At 34.7% G+C, this 22,994-nt stretch overlaps 2 non-coding genes across 2 annotated transcripts; both read right to left on the reverse strand.

The window, feature by feature from the left end:
• Nucleotides 1-10,304: 10,304 nt before the first annotated feature.
• On the reverse strand, nt 10,305-10,411 carry LOC123203785. The gene has a single exon (XR_006499366.1). It is a non-coding gene; the product is annotated as a small nucleolar RNA R71 (small nucleolar RNA).
• Nucleotides 10,412-20,576: 10,165 nt separating this feature from the next.
• LOC123203786 lies at nt 20,577-20,683 on the reverse strand. The gene has a single exon (XR_006499367.1). It is a non-coding gene; the product is annotated as a small nucleolar RNA R71 (small nucleolar RNA).
• Nucleotides 20,684-22,994: the final 2,311 nt, after the last annotated feature.

Raw genomic sequence — 22,994 nt, forward strand, 5'->3', positions numbered from 1 at the left:
TGTTGTGTGACAACTAGTCCGCTTTGCACATAGCTACCAATCTGGTGTTTCATGCTCGCATTTGGCATATTGACATTAATCTATATTTCATTCATGAGTTAGTTGCTCGTGGGGCTATTTGACTCGAACATGTTTCTATCATATCTCAGCTTATCGATATATTTATCAAGAGACTGTTTCGTGAATGTTTTATCTCCTTGTGTAATCAATTGTAGCTTTGTGCACTACCGATGTAATTGTGAGGGAATCTTAAATAAAATATTTATTTTATTGCTTTATATATATATTAGTTTTACTTATTTTATAGGATTAGGAATCCTCATACAATTTAGATTCATATTCATATTCAGACTCTTTTGTAATATTATAAATTATACATCATTTGATTAATGATATTCATTTAGTTTTACAACTCCAATTTGAGATTCTTCAATCGTGTCTAGAGGTCATCCGAAAGGAGCAACTAGAAGAAGAGATCAGGGTGTGCACCGACAATATTTCAAATCTTGGGGTGTCAAGGGTAAGAGAAAAATATATGGAGGGACCAAAAATTTGCCAAGAAACCCGAAAACCTAGGTGGAAATAGCCATTAAAAAAAAAAAAAAAAAGTAATCTGTGGGGGGGGGGGGGGGGGCGGGGTTGAAGAGACAAATATATATATATATATATATATATATATTATATGTACTTATTTTGGATATAAAATATATACATACTCATATATGTCATTATATGATTAAAAGTTATTTTATTTTTAATTCAAAGTCACACAATCACATGATAATATATATAAACATATACATATTTGTGTGTCTAAAATCAATTCACATAATTTTATTTTATATATATATTATTGATCAAATGATATATAATTTATAATATTATAAAATAGTCTTAATATGAGTATGAATATAAGTATGAATTTAAATTCTAATATGATCAGAAATCTAAATCATACTAGGGTTCTTAATCCTATAAAATAAGTAAAACTAATATACACATAAAGTAATATAATAAATATTTATTTAACAGGCATCACCATTAATAAAGAATAATTAGTCCCCGTCTTGTGATCATCTTCTAGATAGTCTGTGTCTACAGTAGAAAATTGTGTTTCAGATTAAAATTCGGATTTTTGAACATTTGATTCAGAGAATAATTTGACTTCTAAATTAAAAGTTGTTCATTCCGAAAATAATAAAGAAGAAATAGCTATGACATATAAATACAGCATTGATACACTTTTGCAATTGATAGGTTCAGTGGACACCATGATCTCTCTATTGCCCTCTTCCATTGTAGATACATTTCTTGCTGCTCTAGATTCCACCACCCCGTTTAGCTTTTAATTTGGACCTGGACTAACTCAAGATGAGTTTCATGTTGTGCTCAGCTCGACCAAAATTTATTTCTAAACTTTAATAATAAGTTTTCAAAAAATATATCTTTTAAACTAATAATTACAAAATAGGTATTTATTCTTTTAGTATACGCTATATATTAAATAATTCCATGTATCAAAGAATTTTTTTCTCAATGCGTAAACCCCTTTAATTTTTCTTTTATTATTTTAATTTGGAATTATTTGCTTAGATTATGTTGTCATGTTTTTTTTATTATTTTTCTTTAAAAGATTAAAGAAGGAATAAACTAATAGAAATAAAATAATTAAGGATCTGTCCACCTAGCTTTGACTTAAGAAATTTAGTTTAAACAAATAAAATAATATTTGTTTAATTAGAACCATCAAAAATTATTTTATCAAAATCGAAAACTGTGTCTGAAATTTAATTTAAAATTATGAACATAATTTTATTATATTTTTTATTTTTGATTCCAATTAGAAAAATATTTTATAGGGGTTACTTTCTTTTTATTCTAGGTTTGTGTGGTGCTACGACAATCCAACCAAATTATACCTAATTCTAAATGAAAAATCAGTATATTTTTAAAAAAATAATGTTATGTGTATTTATATTAAATATATAAATAAATATATATTTATGTATATTATCATATAATTTAATATTAATTTTTAATTTAATATTATTTAATTATATAATAATATATATTAAATATATATATATTTATATATTTAAAATAAGTATGTCTAGTGTCATTATTTTTTAAGATAATTAGTGTAAACATTCAATCAACTTAGCTGTACTTACTGATCCCAAACATCCATGCATCGGATTGAAGCCCTCAAACCAGCCTCTAAATCCTCCAATGTGATAGTCCGCAATTCATCACACTGCGCACAATCATCACTCAACCTCACTTCGAAATTTACGTTGGCATTATCAAGCATCAGAATAATCAAACCTGCATTCTTCTTTGTTGCTCTCTCACGATTAAAGTTAAACCCATAAAAAAATATGTAATTTAAAGTTTTAAACCCATAAAGCAAGCTATCTTGATCCTCTTGATTATTGTTCGTCTTTATACATGGACGATATTTGTTATTTCTTCAGAATTCAGGTTGTTAAAATAATATATATTGGTCAACCTTCTACGGAAACCTTCATTGGAAGATCTTACTCGTTTCATTGGTTGTCGTAGCCTGCAAATATGACTAGAATTTATCCTGTGTCCATGACTGACATTATCCCTCCTTCGGCCACTAAACCAAAGTCTCGGTAACCTTCCATTTTCTTCGCTATAACAAATTTTATTAAAGGCATAAAATAATTTCGTCTTAAAAATTTAAAAATTTATTTTAAAATATTAATTGAGATGAAAGAGTAAATCATTAAAAAAGTGTGTTATAAAGGATAATACCTACAAAAGAGGAAACCATCCTTTATACCTAATCATTGTGATTAAAATAGTGTTTCATCATAAAAAGATATATATTTAAAAACGAATTTTTTTGTCCATAAACGAATTATATTTCATCCTAAACAACTTTATTTTGTCTCAAAAGATCATATTTGAGAATAAAAATCTTTTTCGTCCCTGTTTGTATAGTGAATTTAGGATTTTTCATTCTTAATTATGTGATGAAATGTAGACAGAGCTCTCTGCTTACATTACCAAGCAACTATGTTTTCATTTATTAAAGTTCCAACAACATTTGCTACACAACTAATCATCAGAAGTATTTGATGGCGTACACAACGCTTTGCTTTGATTTATGCAGACAACTTATGGGAGAAGACCTTTCTGGTTTATGTGTCAAAGAGTTTCATAATCTAGAAAACCAATTAGAAATGAGTTTAAAGGTTCCTATAAATAAAGAAGTCTCTGATTTCATTGAGTTGACTTAAGGGAAATCTCATTCATAAAGGGAATCTAGAGCAAATCCTCTAGTAAGAAAATAAAGAACTGCAAAAGAAGGTACCATTCTAAAGAGCTATACTAACAATTTAAAAATCCCATTTTATCACAAATCTTTAGGACAAAATCTCTCACTAACAATGACATAATACTCACATATTTTTTACTCATGTGGGTAAAATCTTATGATGCCAGTGGCATTACCAAACCAATAAGTAGGGCTAGATTCGAACTGAGCCGAGCTCGAGCTCGGCTCGATTCATATATAGTTAGCTTGAGCTCGACCGAGCTCGGCTAAAGCCAGCTCGAATTAGGTTTGGTTCATTTTTCATTATCAAAATGACGTCGTTTTATTATATATTGATCAAAATGACGTCGCTTTGTATTAAAAATTTTAATTAGAAAATCTGACGAATAGCTCGAGTTGACTCGGTTCAAATCCAACCTTACCAATAAGCATAGATGAAATAACATCATTTCTATTTTGTTACAACTATAGGGTTTTTAGGGGGCCGGTAACGAGCAATGCAATGGAATTAAAAATTTAAAAATAAAAAATCCCAAAAGCTCTAACAAAGATATCCATTTTAGACATATAATCATGAACATACCAAATATACATAGGGTTTTTTAGATTTTATACTTGTGTTGGTGACTCCTCCAAATCTTCACGTGGCTTGAGACTGAATATTATCCAACCCTCGAGAGGGAGTGCCTTAGTATCTATGCGAAGCACGAACACGTAAGAGGCAATTCAGGGAGAAGGCTGTTAGGGCTTCTTTACTAGATTATTTGTGTTCACAAGAAGGAGAGAAAATTAGAAAACCTACGGCTAGGGCTTCTGTTGTATATGTATTATTATTGTTCTTTAATTTTAATGTGCTTTAAATATGTGTAGATGTTCAAGTACAACAAGGATTTCATCCAGACCCAATACCCTCAACACACATGCACAACTGGCATGTTTCATAACAACCACGAAGGGCACACAAGTGTTTCGCCTGACATGCTGTCAAGGCATACATGGGCAAACAAGTGTGATACCAGACATGCATTTTGGCCTTGCACGGTTGGACAAAAAATTTGTCCAATCGTGCCATGCCTTTTATAATTTGCATGGTGTCAATTGGCACCATGCACACCAAGGTTTTCCTTGGTCAAAGCACAATCAACAAGATTCTTTTTTTCCTTAAACATCATAATTATCATCAAATAATTCTTTTTATCTAGGTTCAACCCCTATACGCATGTGACCTATAAGTCCTTTATCGAACCAATGTGCCTAAATTTAGATTAAATTTAGACACAAACCAATATTGGCCTCTAGCAAAACATCATAGCCACCCGGAAGACAGAGTGCTAGTGGACATATCTTAAGCTTTTACAATATCACAGTTACGTGTAATTCAATTATTTTGTCAACCAATATCTGTCAAGGCTAAGACATAGAAATATATCTATCTCAGTGGTTCTTCGATATGAATTGATACACATTAATGATTAACATGAATTAGGTTATAACCTCATCATACTATGGCCATAAATTCAAGTAGTTATGAATGTTATTCAGTATTCTCATGTGAGATATCTTCCTCTACAATCAAAAGTGACGAATCTTTTATCAATCAACTATAGCCTCCATGTATCTTACAATATGACTAATTACTATATTTATAGTTACCCCTATTATAGCGACACATTAGGTAAAGTCAAACTGTACCAATCCTTACATGAGACAGTCTAACGACCTCAAGTCAAGGGTCACATGCACTCGTAGTGTTTAAAAGATTTATTCTATAAATACTAGAGCAACCATCTATATAAACATCTTCTGGTCGGGTCAATTTGATAAACATATCTATAATGTGCACCTATATGTTACACCAAGCTGTCTACAACAGTTTCGACATGTGAGAACTATCACCACTTTTAGTGGGATCGTTCAACACTATGATAATCTTATCATAATTACATGTGCCCTTGTTCATTGTTATGTTGAAATTACAGACGTTTCTAGAATAACTACTAAAAGTATACATAAAGTTTCCATAATTAGTCATCTAATCCTCTCATCACAGTTTTACTATTCTAAGGGCATGTTATTCGCACAATCATATAAATAGACGACATATAAATTGAATAATAATAAATCTTTTATTAATTATTAATATAAAATTACGTTCACAAATGCCAAATTTGATTGGCTCTAAGGCACCAACCCTAACAATCTCTTATTTACACTATAGCCAATCAATTATACACCTAATACCGAGATCGACTACATGTATATAATGTTTTTGTTGTGATAAAGGCCTTGTTAGTGAGTTGGCCAAATTGTCATATATATCAATCCTTGCTATTGTACAACACCTCATTGGACAATCTCTCAGATCAGGTGATATTGTTTAAGTATGTGTTTGGATCTCTGATGAGACCTCGACTCCATTGCTTGAGCAATTGCTCTATTGTTGCACAATAAAGCTTAAACAATATAGTTTAATTAGCTCAGCTATACTCAAAATTACTCCAAGTTTAGTTATAAACGTCTTGATCCATATAACCTTTTTTGTTGCTCCTAAAAGGTCAATGTACTTAGACTCTATTATAGAATCAATCACTGTACTTTGCTTGGAGCTTTTCCAACTAACTACACCACCTTTCAAACAAAAAACAAACTTTTATTGGGATTTGTAGTCATGTTGATTAGCTTGAAAACTGGCATCCATGTAGTCTATTATAGTGAGTTCAAATTTCCTTCCATAAACCAAGAATACATCCTTAGTCATTCTCAAATACTTTAAGATGTTCTTGATAACTATCTAGGGTTTTTTACCTGGATCAAATTGATATATACTACAAATGTTCAAGGGGTATGAGACATCAATCCTCGTACATAACATGGCGTACATGATTAATCCTATAGTCGAAGCATATGGGATTCTACTCATCTTATCTTTCTTAGATTATACACATGGACACATCTCTTTTGAAATATATACTATTAGAGTATGCCCTAGAAACCAATTGTTTTGTCAGTTTCAGGGCTATATATCTTACATATATATTTGTAAATAAAAGAATAGTTATGTCATACTTCGCATGTTTACTATGTCACTTTTATATATATGTTATAATTATATATTACATCCATATTAGCTACATACATATGACATGTGAGAGGTCCTGATAAGTTTTAATAAACGTCATCAAATTGTTCCTTATATAAGTAATCTGTTTGGGCAATAGTATTGCATAGTAGACGTGTGTTATATCACCATAATATATCATTAGATGATATTAGGTATGGTGGATGTACACATGGGGAAACAATAGAACCGTTTGATGGTTTGAGAATTGATTAAAGATTATTATATTATATTATTTATTGAACGTGACTATTAAATGATGATCACATGGCATTGATATATAGTTAATGATACATTGTAAATCATACTAGTATATAGATCCTTTGACTTGAGATATCATGGTCGTACTTCATTTTGGGACGCATTGTTCATATGGTGTATACCACAGGGCTAATAATGTCTCGTTCAAAAGTCGATTTGATCATACATTGCTTAAGCAAGAAGATAGGTAATGATCATATAGGGATCCGTTGACTCGACTGCTCTCAAGTTCTTGTGTAAATATCGAGAAACAAGAAAATTTAAGGCACTGGCTAGTGCATATAAAAGTCCACATGAAAAGAGTTTCGATATGACATGTTCTGATATATTGCTTGATATTCAAAGTGATTAAATATTAGATTTTGACATTCCATGAATCCAAGTTTAGTCGAATGTAACGATAGAGAGATTGGAATACATGGTATGAGTAAGAAATGTTCATTTGGCATTATATGAAGCTTGTACTTCATTGTGATGTATATTATTTAACGATAGTTTTAAGTTATATAGTAATATAACAAAACGTATTGTCTGATATAAGGCCGACGGCTTTGTCATTATGAACTTTGAAGGTCACACCCATTATTCAAGAAAGAAAATTGTGTTATGAAGATGAAAATATTTATCCAAGGTTAGCTAGCACTTTTCGAGGGTAAAAATAGTGTTTTTTGAATAAGATTTGAAAAGGGGTAATGTAGTCATTTTACAAATTTTAAAATGTTTAGAAAGTTAAATGAATAATTTTGGGCACAAATTATTCAACATGTGTAAAAATTATTATTTACTCTTAGTTACAAACTAATAGAAAAATAACACATGTTTTCACTTGATAAATATCAAGTTTATGCATAAAAATGAGAGAGAAGAATGGAAGAAAAAAAAAGAGTTTTTCCCTTTTCTTCTTTCTTTAGCCAAGAACACCATTGCTTTGCCTTGAAGGATGCAAGCCAAGAGATCACTTATTTTAGTGATTCAAGCATCCTAACTGCAAATTAAATTACAAGGTGCAAGGTATTTGTCATACTTCTATATTTTATTTTTTTAAACAACATGTAAATTTCATATTACCATTATTGCATATGATATGAACATGATCTAAATTATTTAATTTTGTTACCAAAATCCATCATATACACCATGGGATATGGGCAAAAAACTTTTTTAAACTATTCCATATTGAATCTAGTCAATACATTGTCTATATACGTGTTTTGACTTAGTCCCAAAGTTTATGCTCTCTATCTCGATAAATTTTAATTCCAAGAATGTAGGTTGTTTCTTTTAAGTCTTTTATAGAGAAACACTTGGATAACCAAGTCTTTAATGATTACAAGTTTGTAAGTTATTTCTAATAATTAAGATGCTATTGACATACAAAACTAGAAATGCAATCACACTCCCACTAACCATCTTGTACATACACAATTTATCTTCATTCTTGATGAATCCAAACTCACGAACAACTTCATCAAAATGAATATTTCAACATCTTAAAGTTTGCTTAAGTCCATAAATGGACTTTTCCAATTTACATATTTTGTTTGTATATCCAGGAAGAACAAAATCATCAGGTTGCATCATATAGACGTCCTGTATAAGGTTTCCATTTAAGAAGGCAGTTTTGACATCCATTTAAAAATTTTCATAGTCATAGTATACAACTATAGCTCACATAATCCTAATAGTCTTAAGCATAGCAACTAGCAAAAAGGTTTCATCATAGTTGATAAGGCCATTAATTGTTACTATTTTAATTTATAATTCCCTTGTGTTATGTGGAAATTTGATGCAATCTAATAGGATTACTTATCTTTTTGCTTTTAGGAAGCTTTGAGCAATTTTGGAATAAATAGGGCCAAAAAGAGGAAAAACTGGAGCAGATATATTAAACTGGAAATTTCGTAATGCAGACTAGGCGTGGGCACGTGAAAGATGAGAGCAGAATCCGGAAAACATATCTGAACGCCCAGATTAGCTGCAAGAGTCCAGAAAATATTAAGATTTGCTTCCTAGGAAAAGGATAATCACCAGCTGGAAAAGAGGATTAATTGAGCTAAATAAGGAATGATATTTTTGGAAGAAGGATTTATATTAAAGATACATATCTTTTCCTTTCTTTTTGGGAAGATATGTATCACTTTGCTTGATTGGATTAGGAGATTAGGAGATTAGGATTGATTTCAGTTTCCAGATTTTTAGTAGGAAGATAATATATATACTCTTATTTTTATTTGAGAATTATCAACCATTGTACTTGGAGAATTAGAGAGCAAAATATGGTTTACAGTGGCTGAATAATTTATCTTGGTTGAAGGGATCTGAAACCATGGAACTACAATGATTGTGAGATTTATTTTTGTTCTTTAAAGCATCTTTTAATTATTTGAGTATTGGTTATCTTTCTGAATTATATTTCATGATTGTGTTGGTTGATTTCTAAGATGCGCAATTAGTTTATCAATTAATATAATCTATTGCTAGTTTAGGTGCTGAATCCGTAATTGTTCAATCCACCTAATCGAAGTGGCAACTAGGTTTATCGTTTGCTGCGTCAGAAACTTTAAATCCTAGGAAAATAATCAACTGGATTAAATGCAACGTCGTACGCTTGTGTTGTCTTGCTTCGTTGGTCTTTCTAATTCGTAATGCTATTGTTTAATTAAATTCGAGATCGTATCCGAATTATTAATCAATAAGGGTTAATTGGAATACATGTTTTTGGTTAACTAATCGTAAGGAATGACAGGTTAATTCAATACCACAACGAATATTCAATTAATTAATTTGATATTTTTGGTTTCGATGATCAATCGTAGTTCCATTGGTGGATGTGACCGAAGACAAAGGTTTGTTAAATCAATTTATTCCTTTTAGATTACTTTTCTGAATTTTTATTTATTGTTTTCCATTATAATTTGCATTCAGTTCAAAACCCCCCTTTTATTTCTTTGTTTCGATTATTCGTAACGACGTACTAATCAAGGCTCTTCGAGGGATCGATCCCTACTTTCCTTTACTACATTTTTGTTACAGGAATTTAGGATTTAATTTGGGTGTCAACGACAGCACGTACCAAATTTTGGCGCCGTTGCCGGGGAGTTTTTACTTTGTATGTTCGTTACGCGATCTTTGAAACAAGCTAGTTTACAGTTTGATCCAGAAATTGAAAAGACTGCAAAAGGGCTGAGAAAAGAAGCGAAAAGGAGACTGCAAGCACACAAATCAGTTCACGAAACAGAGGAAAACATGGCTGAAAATCAGACTTTAAGAGAGCTTACTGCTCCAAATTTAAATCAACAACTACACTGCATTACTTTTCCGAATTTAGATGTTAATACTACCTTCGAATTAAAATCTGGACTAATTCATCTTTTACCTATTTTTCGTGGTTCTGCAGGTGAAGATCCTCATAAACATTTAAAAGAATTTCATGTGGTGTGCACCGGAATGAAACCGAATGGAGTAACCGAAGAACAAATCAAGATGAGGGCTTTTCCATTTTCTTTGAAAGATGATGCGCAAGATTGGTTGTATTATCTACCCGCTGGAAGTATCACTACTTGGCATGAGATGAAAAGATTATTTCTGCAGAAATTTTTTCCAGCATCAAGAGCAGCCAGCATAAGGAAAGAAATCTGTGGCATTCGGCAGCATACTGGAGAATCTTTATACGAATATTGGGAGCGCTTTAAAAAACTTTGTGCAAGCTGTCCACATCACCAAATTAGTGACCAGCTGCTTATTCAATATTTCTACGAAGGACTTCTATCGAATGAGAGAAATATGATTGATGCAGCAAGTGGTGGAGCATTGGCTGACAAAACACTTGAAGCAGCCCGGAATTTAATTGCAAATATGGCGTCGAATTCACAACAATTTGGAAATAGATTAGACCATTCGTCTCGGCGCGTCAATGAGGTAAATATATCTTCTCTTGAAAGCCGACTTGATGATCTAACTACTCTTGTACGTCAAATGGCTGTAAGAAAAACAGAGGTAGCGAAAGTTTGCGAAATCTGTTCAGCAGGAGGACATCCAACTGATATGTGCCCAACACTTCAGGAGGACTGCTCTGAACATGCTAATGCAGTGGGCGGATTTTTAGGACAGCAGCAGCGAAATCATAATTATAATCCATATTCGAATACCTACAATTCCGATTGGAGAGATCATCCTAATTTTCGTTATGGGAATGCAAATACGAATCAGCCTTCAAATAATTTTCAGTCGTATCAGCAGCCCTATGTTCCTAGACAGCAGCAACCAACCCAAAATTCTGGTTCAGGTACATCTCTTGAAGATATTGTTAAAACTATGGCTACTAACACTGTGAAATTTCAGCAGGAAACAAGAACCAGTATTCAAAATTTGGAGAATCAAATGAGTCAGATGGTTACTGCAATCAGTAGGCTGGAAGCACAAAATTCAAGTAAACTACCGTCACAAACTGTGGTGAACCCAAAGGAGAATGCTAGCGCCATAGTGCTGAGAAGTGGAAAAGAGTTGGAGATGCCAATTAAAGAACCACCTGTACCACCTGTACCAACACAAAAAGTGGAAAACAGAGAGGAAACGGTAGTAGAAAAGAATCGTTCCGAAAAGGTAGCGACAGGTAAATATCCTCCTTTCAGCGAATACAAACCTGTTCCTCCTTTTCCTGAAGCTTTAAAACTGAAGTGCGAAAGCAATGCGGATTTATATGAGACCTTTCGGAAGTGTGAAGTCAATATCCCACTGTTCGATGCAATAAAACAAGTGCCTCGCTATGCTAAATTTTTGAAAGAGCTGTGTACATTGAAAAGAAAGCAAAAACTCAAAAGGTATGAAAAAATAAAGGTAGGAGAAAATGTTTCAGCCATAATTCGAAAGAGTCTTCCTGAAAAATGCAAAGATCCAGGTATGTTTTGCATCCCTTGCACCATAGGAGAAACAAAAATTGAAAAGGCCATGTTAGATTTAGGAGCATCCATTAATGTAATGCCATATTCCATTTATTCTGCTCTTAATCTGGGTCCTTTAGAACAAACTGGTGTAGTTATTCAGTTGGCCGATAGATCGAATACATATCGAAGGGATTAATTGAAGATGTTCTTGTTCAGGTTAATGATAAATTAATTTTTCCAGCTGATTTTTATGTTCTTGATATGGAAAATAATGACCAATCTGCACCTATTTTGTTGGGAAGACCTTTTCTGAAAACTGCTAAAACGAAAATTGATGTTCATAAAGGCACACTGACCATGGAATTTGATGGAGAAGCTGTCCAATTTAATATTTATGATGTTATGAAATATCCTGATGTGGATTTTCCTGTGTATTCAGTTGATTTAATTGATTCTTTAGCGCAAGAAATTTTTGATGCTGAAGATGAGTTGGAAGCAGCTAACCAGGACAATATTTTGAAAGAAGGAGATGAACCTAAATTAATTTCAGGTGTGCAGAATACAGTGGCAGCGATGAATGAGTGCAGAGAGCTGAAAAATACGGATAATTTATCTTATATTGAGTTGCCAGTATCTAACGAAAAATTGATACCTTCTGTTTTGCAGGCACCAGAGCTGGAGCTGAAACCTCTTCCAAATCACCTAAAATATGTGTACCTTGGAGATGGGGAGACATTACCAGTGATTATTTCCAGCAAGTTAATTAAGCAGCAAGAGGAAAAATTGGTACAGATTTTGAAGAAGCATAAAACAGCCATAGGATGGACCATTGCCGACATAAAAGGAATCAGTCCCTCTACGTGCATGCATCGAATTCATCTTGAAGAAGGAGCTAAACCAATTCGACAGCCACAAAGGAGGCTGAATCCGCCAATGATGGAAGTGGTAAAGAAGGAAATTTTGAAGTTGCTTCAAGCTGGAGTAATTTATCCTATTTCAAACAGCGAATGGGTCAGCCCTGTTCAAGTCATTCCGAAAAAGATCGGCATCATAGTGGTAAAAAATCAGAATGATGAATTGGTGCCTACTCGAGTTCAGAATGGGTGGCGGGTCTGTATAGATTATAGGAAATTAAATTCGGTAACCCGTAAAGATCACTTTTCGTTGCCGTTTATTGATCAAATGTTGGAAAGGTTGGCTGGCCGAGCTTACTATAGTTTTCTAGATGGTTTTTCAGGATATTTTCATATTGCAATTGCTCCCGAAGATCAAGAGAAGACAACCTTCACATGTCCATTTGGAACTTTTGCATATCGACGAATGCCATTTGGAGCTTATAATGCGCCGGCTACTTTTCAAAGGTGTATGGTAAGTATATTTTCAGATTATGTTGAACACATTATCGAAATTTTTATGGACGATTTTACTGTTCACAGAGACTCATTTGATAACTGTTTGCAGAATCTCACACTTGTGTTACAAAGATGCATTGAAACTAACCTTGTTTTAAATTTTGAAAAATGTCATTTTATGGTTGAGCAAGGTATAGTTTTGGGGCATGTAGTTTCAGCTAGGGGTATTGAGGTAGATAAGGCTAAAGTTGATATTATTCAATCTTTACCTTACCCCGCTAGTGTGCGGGAAGTTCGTTCTTTTCTTGGCCATGCAGGTTTTTACCGACGTTTTATTAAAGAATTTTCACGTATTGCATTGCCATTATGTAAGCTGTTGCAGAAAGAAGTGCTTTTGAGTTTGATGAAAGCTGTAAAAAGGCATTTGACAAATTGAAACAGCTGCTGACTTCTGCACCAATAATCCAGCCACCAGATTGGAGTCTCCCGTTTGAAATAATGTGTGATGCAAGTGATTACGCCGTAGGAGCCGTGTTGGGGCAGCGAGTTGGAAGGGTGCCACATGCCATATATTATGCATCAATGATCTTAAATGATGCACAAAAAAATTATTCGACCACTGAAAAAGAACTCTTGGCTGTTGTTTTTGCATTAGAAAAATTCCATTCTTATTTATTGGGTACTAAAGTGGTTATTTACTCTGATCATGCAGCTCTTAGGTACTTGATTACAAAGAAAGAGGCAAAGCCAAGGCTTATAAGATGGGTTCTGCTGCTGAGTGAATTTGACCTGGAGATCAAGGACAAAGCTGGACAAGAAAATCGTGTTGCTGACCATTTAAGCCGTCTGGTTCATGTTAAAACAAAGCAGGATCTGCAGGAGCAATTTCCTGATGAGCAATTATTTTCAGCAAGCTGCAGGCTGCCCTGGTACGCACACATGGTGAATTATTTAGTTACTAACACACTGCCAACTGATTTATCTAAGGCTCAAAGAGATAAACTGAAAAATGATGCAAAGTATCATGTATGGGACGATCCATATCTATGGAAATGTTGCGCTGATCAAATTATTAGAAGGTGCGTACCTGAAACTGAAATTTCTTCTATTATTACCTTCTGCCATTCGTATGCTTGTGGAGGCCATTTTGGAGCAAAACGGACAGCAAGAAAAATTCTGGATTGTGGATTTTTCTGGCCAACTTTATTTCGAGACACGTACTTATTTTGTAAATCTTGTGAACGCTGTCAGAAAACAGGTAATATTTCGCAGAAAAATGAAATGCCTCAAACTCCTATTTTAGTTTGCGAAATTTTTGATGTTTGGGGTATTGATTTCATGGGGCCTTTTCCATCTTCGTTTGGTTACGTCTATATTTTATTGGCAGTTGATTATGTCTCGAAATGGGTAGAAGCGAAAGCTACCCGAACTGATGACTCTAAAGTTGTTTCAGGTTTCCTTAAATCTAACATATTCAGCAGGTTCGGCATTCCGAAGGCTCTAATTAGCGATCAAGGGAAACATTTTTGCAACCGAACAATAGAGGCGCTGCTAAAAAAATATGGTGTAACACACAAGATTGCTATGGCGTACCATCCACAAACTAGCGGACAAGCTGAGGTTTCGAATCGAGAAATTAAATCAATTATAGAGAAAACAGTTGGTCCGACCAGAAAGGATTGGAGTTTGCGATTGGAAGATGCGTTGTGGGCATACAGAACAGCATACAAAACGCCAATTGGGATGTCGCCGTATAGGTTAATATTCGGTAAGGCCTGTCATCTTCCAGTTGAATTAGAACACAGAGCATATTGGGCTGTCAAGCATTGCAATATGCTGTTGGATGAGAGTGGCGAACATAGGAAATTACAGCTGCAAGAATTAGAAGAAATTCGCAATGACGCGTACGAGAATGCTAGAATTTACAAGGAGAAAACAAAAGCTTTCCATGACAAAATGATTTCCAGAAAGGAATTTTCACTTGGCCAAAAAGTTCTCCTTTATCATTCAAGACTTCGATTATTTCCAGGCAAATTACGTTCTCGTTGGATTGGGTCGTTCGTTGTTACTAACGCTTTTCCTCATGGTGCAGTGGAGATTCAGAGCTTAACGACATCGAAAGTATTTAAAGTTAATGGCCACAGACTCAAAATGTTTTACGAAGGAGTACCGACTGAAAACGTTGGCGAAGTGGAGCTGAAAGATCCCATGTACATGGATGAATAGATGAAGGCATTACGTCGAGCCGACGACTGTAAACAAAGGCGCTACTTGGGAGGCAACCCAAGCTTAATTTTGATTAATGTTTCAATTTTAATTTTCTCAACAATTGCGTTAATTTCGGTTTATGTGTTCAATCTTTCGTTTTAAATTTCGGTTTTAGTATGTTTAGATAGTTAATTAGCAATTATTTTATGATTTTTTTTATTGGGTTTATTTTATTTTATTTTCAGGTTACTGTTCAATCGTCTTCTTCCTCCTGCCAGTCTCAATTAGCCTTCTGTAAATGTTCACGAGGGGAGGAATCTGCAGTTTGGTAATCTGGAGCTGGGTTATGTATTTCTGTCAAAAGTCCAACTTTTGGCTTTGATATTTGCTTGAAACCAAGGGGGCCATATGAATTTGTGTGATTAAAAGGGCTGGGTTAATTGCTTCCAGAGACATAATCAATAAACACATGCCTCCAAAATTCCTCTCCACCTAAAACGTAACCCTAGCAGCCCCCTTTCCTCCATTCCGAACACCATGGTCCGAACTCGTTCTCAGCGTCATCGAGCAGCAAAATCTGGCCATCGGAGACCATCCACACCAGAGCTGTTGTCCGATTCCAACGATTCACCGAGCAATAGCCCGCCACAGTCCACACCGTCTCCGACGAATGAAACGCCTCCACCATCATTCCCTTCACCGTCACCTCAGCCACCACCGACCACCACGGCTTCCGTCCGCTCGGGTCCACGTTCGCGCACTCAAAAAGGGAAGCAATTGGAAATCTCCAGCAGCCTACAACTCAAATTAGGCAGCTTCAATACATTCATTGATGCACAAGACCAACAACGGTATGGGTCTATGTGTGAGCGCAAAATCTACCCATGTAAGTATATTCACACTCACACTCTTGAGCAATTAGGAATTCGTAATGAAATTGATGAGCTAGTGAATAGATTGAATTGGCAAAATTATGTATATGTGGACTGCCCTACGTTTATTGAGCTCACCCGTGAATTTTATACAACATTTCAGTTTAATGTTGCTGAGGAATTTCATTTGTTTACCAAGGGGATAGTTGAGTTTAGGATAATGGGGAAAGAATGTTCATGTTCAATTTCTGATTTTAACATTGCTTTGGGGTTTTTGAAAAAAGAGGATGAAAAGAGTGAGCGCTACGTACGATCCCACTGTGATTACAATCCTGATTTTAATCCTACTGAATTATGGCATGAATGGTCAGTTGATGTTGCTCCTTATAATCCTAGTGCTTCTAAGAGTTCATATTTAAAAAGCCCCGTGTTCAAATATTTACAACGATTCTTAGCTTTTAATTTTTCTGGAAGGAGGGATAGTGCAGGTACCATTTCCAAAGTTGAGTTTTATTTTTTATGGTGTCTGGAGCATAACATTTAGGTTAATTTAGGCTTTTGGTTACTCACCCAATTCCAGTCAGTGGTCCAGAAAAAGAATAAACCCTTAATCCTTGGTTCATATATTACTCAATTAGCCGTTAACTTGGGTTTATTAGATATTTCTAATCATAACATGCATACTGCTTGTGAGGTAGAACCATTGGATATAACTTGTTTAGACAGGATGGGGATTGTAAGACAACAAGCAGATGGTAGTTTCAGCTTCCTGCCACCTGGACCAGCAGCACCGCCTCATTCCAGGCCATATAGGCAGCCCAAAACGCAAGCAGAAGCAGCTCCCAACAGTACCCAACCACAAGGAGATCTTCCATCATCTTCCTATGCTCATTCATTCGACAGTATAGGGACCCAACTGCAGAGATGTGAACGAAAATTAGACCGGATGGAGCGTAATCTGCTCGCCTTTTTCAATTCGCAAGGATTCACGCCGCCATCTCCACCATCTCCATAATTCAAATTGTTCTTCCTTCTCCACAAAACCAGAGAAGTTTCTTCTTCCTTTTTCTTTTAAATTTCAGTTTTATTATTATTCTATTTTGCTTCAACATTGAGGACAATGTTTGGTTTAAGTGTGGGGGAGGGTGTATTTGTGTTTTATTTTCTGTTGTTTACTGCTCTGTCTTTCAGTTCTCTGTCTTTCAATTCTATTTTTTTTTTCTGCTCTGTTCTTGTATTCTGTCAGTTTTTTTTTTCTGCCCTCTTGTGCGATATGCTTATTCTGTTATGCCTCAATTTTTTTTACTTTGTTTTGTCTATGTTGCTGCTCCTTGCTGGATAAAGTTTGATTTTCATGGCAGCTAGTGTATCCCTCCCTGTTTTTAGTCAGCTAAACAGTCCATTAATCTCACTTTGAATGAATTAATTTGTATGCATGCCTTGGAATTTAGCCGATTCAATAGGAGAGCATTGTACACTGATTTGTTAGATTAATTAGGGGTATGCATTTAGACAAATTTTGATAATTGAGTGCTCGAGTTTGTTTGAAGTTGAGGTGAATTTATTTAACTCGTGAGTTTTGAGCCGAAAGAGATTGAAACATTCATATCAATCTATGTTTTCTTTGATGAGTGATATTCTTCCACGTGAATATATCTCTAGAACTTGCTTTGAACCATTTCGAGATCACATTGAAATATGCATGCATGGAAATGATAAAGGCATTCTTGTTCGAACCGTTTAGCTTAAAAAGCCAACCTATTTTAATTTCCTTAGTTAGCCCCTTGAGCCTTACAAAACCCTTGATTCTTTGTGCTAAAACCATATTACAAACCCAAGCCTTCAAGTAAAAATCCTCACCCAACCATGAAAATAAGCAAGGCATTTAAACAAAAATTTGTTGCTTGGTGAATTTGTTGTCTTGAGAAATTTAAATGTGGGGGAAAAGGGAACTTAATTGTATAAGAAGAGATGATGAAAAGAAGTTGGCATGGAGAGTGCTATTGAAATTGCCTTATGTTGTTATCTTTGCTACCCAATTCTCTTAGTTATTCAAGAAAAAAAAAAAGAAAAAAAAAAAAAAGACAGAAAAGAAAAAGAAAAAAAAAGGAAGTTGAAAAAGAGAGAAGAGAAAGATAATAGCAATTAGCAAAGAAATATGGTGAATGTGGTGGCTTTAGCTTTACATTTTTGTTCCCCTTAGGTGTTTAAATGTTTTGTCAATATTCATGGTTTTAACCTTTTGTATCCATTAATCCTCACCTTTACCCAAAACCCCATTACAACCTAAAATAAAGTCCTTTTGATTTATGCAAGTATATAATCTAAGTGGTGGAGATTTGGTGTATAAGCAAGCTTATGGTTGAATGTTTGCATTAGAAGAATTTGAGCGAAACACCGAACCATTAAACACATGAGTGATATGAGTGATAACCGTGAGGAGATTCACCAAAACTTTATACATGCTTTAGAATGTGATTATCTTGATTTGTCTTTGTGCATATTTCCTTGTAAAGTTTGATAATGATGTGTGTTGATGCTTGAATCTTGGATGGTTTGAATTTTAAGGTATGCACGCTTTTTGGTATCGTGAGAAAAGAGATTGATGGAACCTTTTTGTGTTTGTTTTGTTTTGTTTTTGTTTTACTCGAGGACGAGCAAAAGATAAGTGTGGGGGAATTTGATAAGGCCATTAATTGTTACTATTTTAATTTATAATTCCCTTGTGTTATGTGGAAATTTGATGCAATCTAATAGGATTACTTATCTTTTTGCTTTTAGGAAGCTTTGAGCAATTTTGGAATAAATAGGGCCAAAAAGAGGAAAAACTGGAGCAGATATATTAAACTGGAAATTTCGTAATGCAGACTAGGCGTGGGCACGTGAAAGATGAGAGCAGAATCCGGAAAATAGATCTGAACGCCCAGATCAGCTGCAAGAGTCCAGAAAATATTAAGATTTGCTTCCTAGGAAAAGGATAATCACCAGCTGGAAAAGAGGATTAATTGAGCTAAATAAGGAATGATATTTTTGGAAGAAGGATTTATATTAAAGATACATATCTTTTCCTTTCTTTTTGGGAAGATATGTATCACTTTGCTTGATTGGATTAGGAGATTAGGAGATTAGGATTGATTTCAGTTTCCAGATTTTTAGTAGGAAGATAATATATATACTCTTATTTTTATTTGAGAATTATCAACCATTGTACTTGGAGAATTAGAAAGCAAAATATGGTTTACAGTGGCTGAATAATTTATCTTGGTTGAAGGGATCTGAAACCATGGAACTACAATGATTGTGAGATTTATTTTTGTTCTTTAAAGCATCTTTTAATTATTTGAGTATTGGTTATCTTTCTGAATTATATTTCATGATTGTGTTGGTTGATTTCTAAGATGCGCAATTAGTTTATCAATTAATATAATCTATTGCTAGTTTAGGTGCTGAATCCGTAATTGTTCAATCCACCTAATCGAAGTGGCAACTAGGTTTATCGTTTGCTGCGTCAGAAACTTTAAATCCTAGGAAAATAATCAACTGGATTAAATGCAACGTCGTACGCTTGTGTTGTCTTGCTTCGTTGGTCTTTCTAATTCGTAATGCTATTGTTTAATTAAATTCGAGATCGTATCCGAATTATTAATCAATAAGGGTTAATTGGAATACATGTTTTTGGTTAACTAATCGTAAGGAATGACAGGTTAATTCAATACCACAACGAATATTCAATTAATTAATTTGATATTTTTGGTTTCGATGATCAATCGTAGTTCCATTGGTGGATGTGACCGAAGACAAAGGTTTGTTAAATCAATTTATTCCTTTTAGATTACTTTTCTGAATTTTTATTTATTGTTTTCCATTATAATTTGCATTCAGTTCAAAACCCCCCTTTTATTTCTTTGTTTCGATTATTCGTAACGACGTACTAATCAAGGCTCTTCGAGGGATCGATCCCTACTTTCCTTTACTACATTTTTGTTACAGGAATTTAGGATTTAATTTGGGTGTCAACGACAGCACGTACCAAATTTTGGCGCCGTTGCCGGGGAGTTTTTACTTTGTATGTTCGTTACGCGATCTTTGAAACAAGCTAGTTTACAGTTTGATCCAGAAATTGAAAAGACTGCAAAAGGGCTGAGAAAAGAAGCGAAAAGGAGACTGCAAGCACACAAATCAGTTCACGAAACAGAGGAAAACATGGCTGAAAATCAGACTTTAAGAGAGCTTACTGCTCCAAATTTAAATCAACAACTACACTGCATTACTTTTCCGAATTTAGATGTTAATACTACCTTCGAATTAAAATCTGGACTAATTCATCTTTTACCTATTTTTCGTGGTTCTGCAGGTGAAGATCCTCATAAACATTTAAAAGAATTTCATGTGGTGTGCACCGGAATGAAACCGAATGGAGTAACCGAAGAACAAATCAAGATGAGGGCTTTTCCATTTTCTTTGAAAGATGATGCGCAAGATTGGTTGTATTATCTACCCGCTGGAAGTATCACTACTTGGCATGAGATGAAAAGATTATTTCTGCAGAAATTTTTTCCAGCATCAAGAGCAGCCAGCATAAGGAAAGAAATCTGTAGCATTCGGCAGCATACTGGAGAATCTTTATACGAATATTGGGAGCGCTTTAAAAAACTTTGTGCAAGCTGTCCACATCACCAAATTAGTGACCAGCTGCTTATTCAATATTTCTACGAAGGACTTCTATCGAATGAGAGAAATATGATTGATGCAGCAAGTGGTGGAGCATTGGCTGACAAAACACCTGAAGCAGCCCGGAATTTAATTGCAAATATGGCGTCGAATTCACAACAATTTGGAAATAGATTAGACCATTCGTCTCGGCGCGTCAATGAGGTAAATATATCTTCTCTTGAAAGCCGACTTGATGATCTAACTACTCTTGTACGTCAAATGGCTGTAAGAAAAACAGAGGTAGCGAAAGTTTGCGAAATCTGTTCAGCAGGAGGACATCCAACTGATATGTGCCCAACACTTCAGGAGGACTGCTCTGAACATGCTAATGCAGTGGGCGGATTTTTAGGACAGCAGCAGCGAAATCATAATTATAATCCATATTCGAATACCTACAATTCCGGTTGGAGAGATCATCCTAATTTTCGTTATGGGAATGCAAATACGAATCAGCCTTCAAATAATTTTCAGTCGTATCAGCAGCCCTATGTTCCTAGACAGCAGCAACCAACCCAAAATTCTGGTTCAGGTACATCTCTTGAAGATATTGTTAAAACTATGGCTACTAACACTATGAAATTTCAGCAGGAAACAAGAACCAGTATTCAAAATTTGGAGAATCAAATGAGTCAGATGGTTACTGCAATCAGTAGGCTGGAAGCACAAAATTCAAGTAAACTACCGTCACAAACTGTGGTGAACCCAAAGGAGAATGCTAGCGCCATAGTGCTGAGAAGTGGAAAAGAGTTGGAGATGCCAATTAAAGAACCACCTGTACCACCTGTACCAACACAAAAAGTGGAAAACAGAGAGGAAACAGTAGTAGAAAAGAATCGTTCCGAAAAGGTAGCGACAGGTAAATATCCTCCTTTCAGCAAATACAAACCTGTTCCTCCTTTTCCTGAAGCTTTAAAACTGAAGTGCGAAAGCAATGCGGATTTATATGAGACCTTTCGGAAGTGTGAAGTCAATATCCCACTGTTCGATGCAATAAAACAAGTGCCTCGCTATGCTAAATTTTTGAAAGAGCTGTGTACATTGAAAAGAAAGCAAAAACTCAAAAGGTATGAAAAAATAAAGGTAGGAGAAAATGTTTCAGCCATAATTCGAAAGAGTCTTCCTGAAAAATGCAAAGATCCAGGTATGTTTTGCATCCCTTGCACCATAGGAGAAACAAAAATTGAAAAGGCCATGTTAGATTTAGGAGCATCCATTAATGTAATGTCATATTCCATTTATTCTGCTCTTAATCTGGGTCCTTTAGAACAAACTGGTGTAGTTATTCAGTTGGCCGATAGATAGAATACATATCGAAGGGATTAATTGAAGATGTTCTTGTTCAGGTTAATGATAAATTAATTTTTCCAGCTGATTTTTATGTTCTTGATATGGAAAATAATGACCAATCTGCACCTATTTTGTTGGGAAGACCTTTTCTGAAAACTGCTAAAACGAAAATTGATGTTCATAAAGGCACACTGACCATGGAATTTGATGGAGAAGCTGTCCAATTTAATATTTATGATGTTATGAAATATCCTGATGTGGATTTTCCTGTGTATTCAGTTGATTTAATTGATTCTTTAGCGCAAGAAATTTTTGATGCTGAAGATGAGTTGGAAGCAGCTAACCAGGACAATATTTTGAAAGAAGGAGATGAACCTAAATTAATTTCAGGTGTGCAGAATACAGTGGCAGCGATGAATGAGTGCAGAGAGCTGAAAAATACGGATAATTTATCTTATATTGAGTTGCCAGTATCTAACGAAAAATTGATACCTTCTGTTTTGCAGGCACCAGAGCTGGAGCTGAAACCTCTTCCAAATCACCTAAAATATGTGTACCTTGGAGATGGGGAGACATTACCAGTGATTATTTCCAGCAAGTTAATTAAGCAGCAAGAGGAAAAATTGGTACAGATTTTGAAGAAGCATAAAACAGCCATAGGATGGACCATTGCCGACATAAAAGGAATCAGTCCCTCTACGTGCATGCATCGAATTCATCTTGAAGAAGGAGCTAAACCAATTCGACAGCCACAAAGGAGGCTGAATCCGCCAATGATGGAAGTGGTAAAGAAGGAAATTTTGAAGTTGCTTCAAGCTGGAGTAATTTATCCTATTTCAAACAGCGAATGGGTCAGCCCTGTTCAAGTCATTCCGAAAAAGATCGGCATCATAGTGGTAAAAAATCAGAATGATGAATTGGTGCCTACTCGAGTTCAGAATGGGTGGCGGGTCTGTATAGATTATAGGAAATTAAATTCGGTAACCCGTAAAG

The sequence above is a fragment of the Mangifera indica genome, chromosome 19 (genome assembly GCF_011075055.1).
Source record: "Mangifera indica cultivar Alphonso chromosome 19, CATAS_Mindica_2.1, whole genome shotgun sequence".
NCBI classification, from domain to species: Eukaryota; Viridiplantae; Streptophyta; class Magnoliopsida; order Sapindales; family Anacardiaceae; genus Mangifera; species Mangifera indica.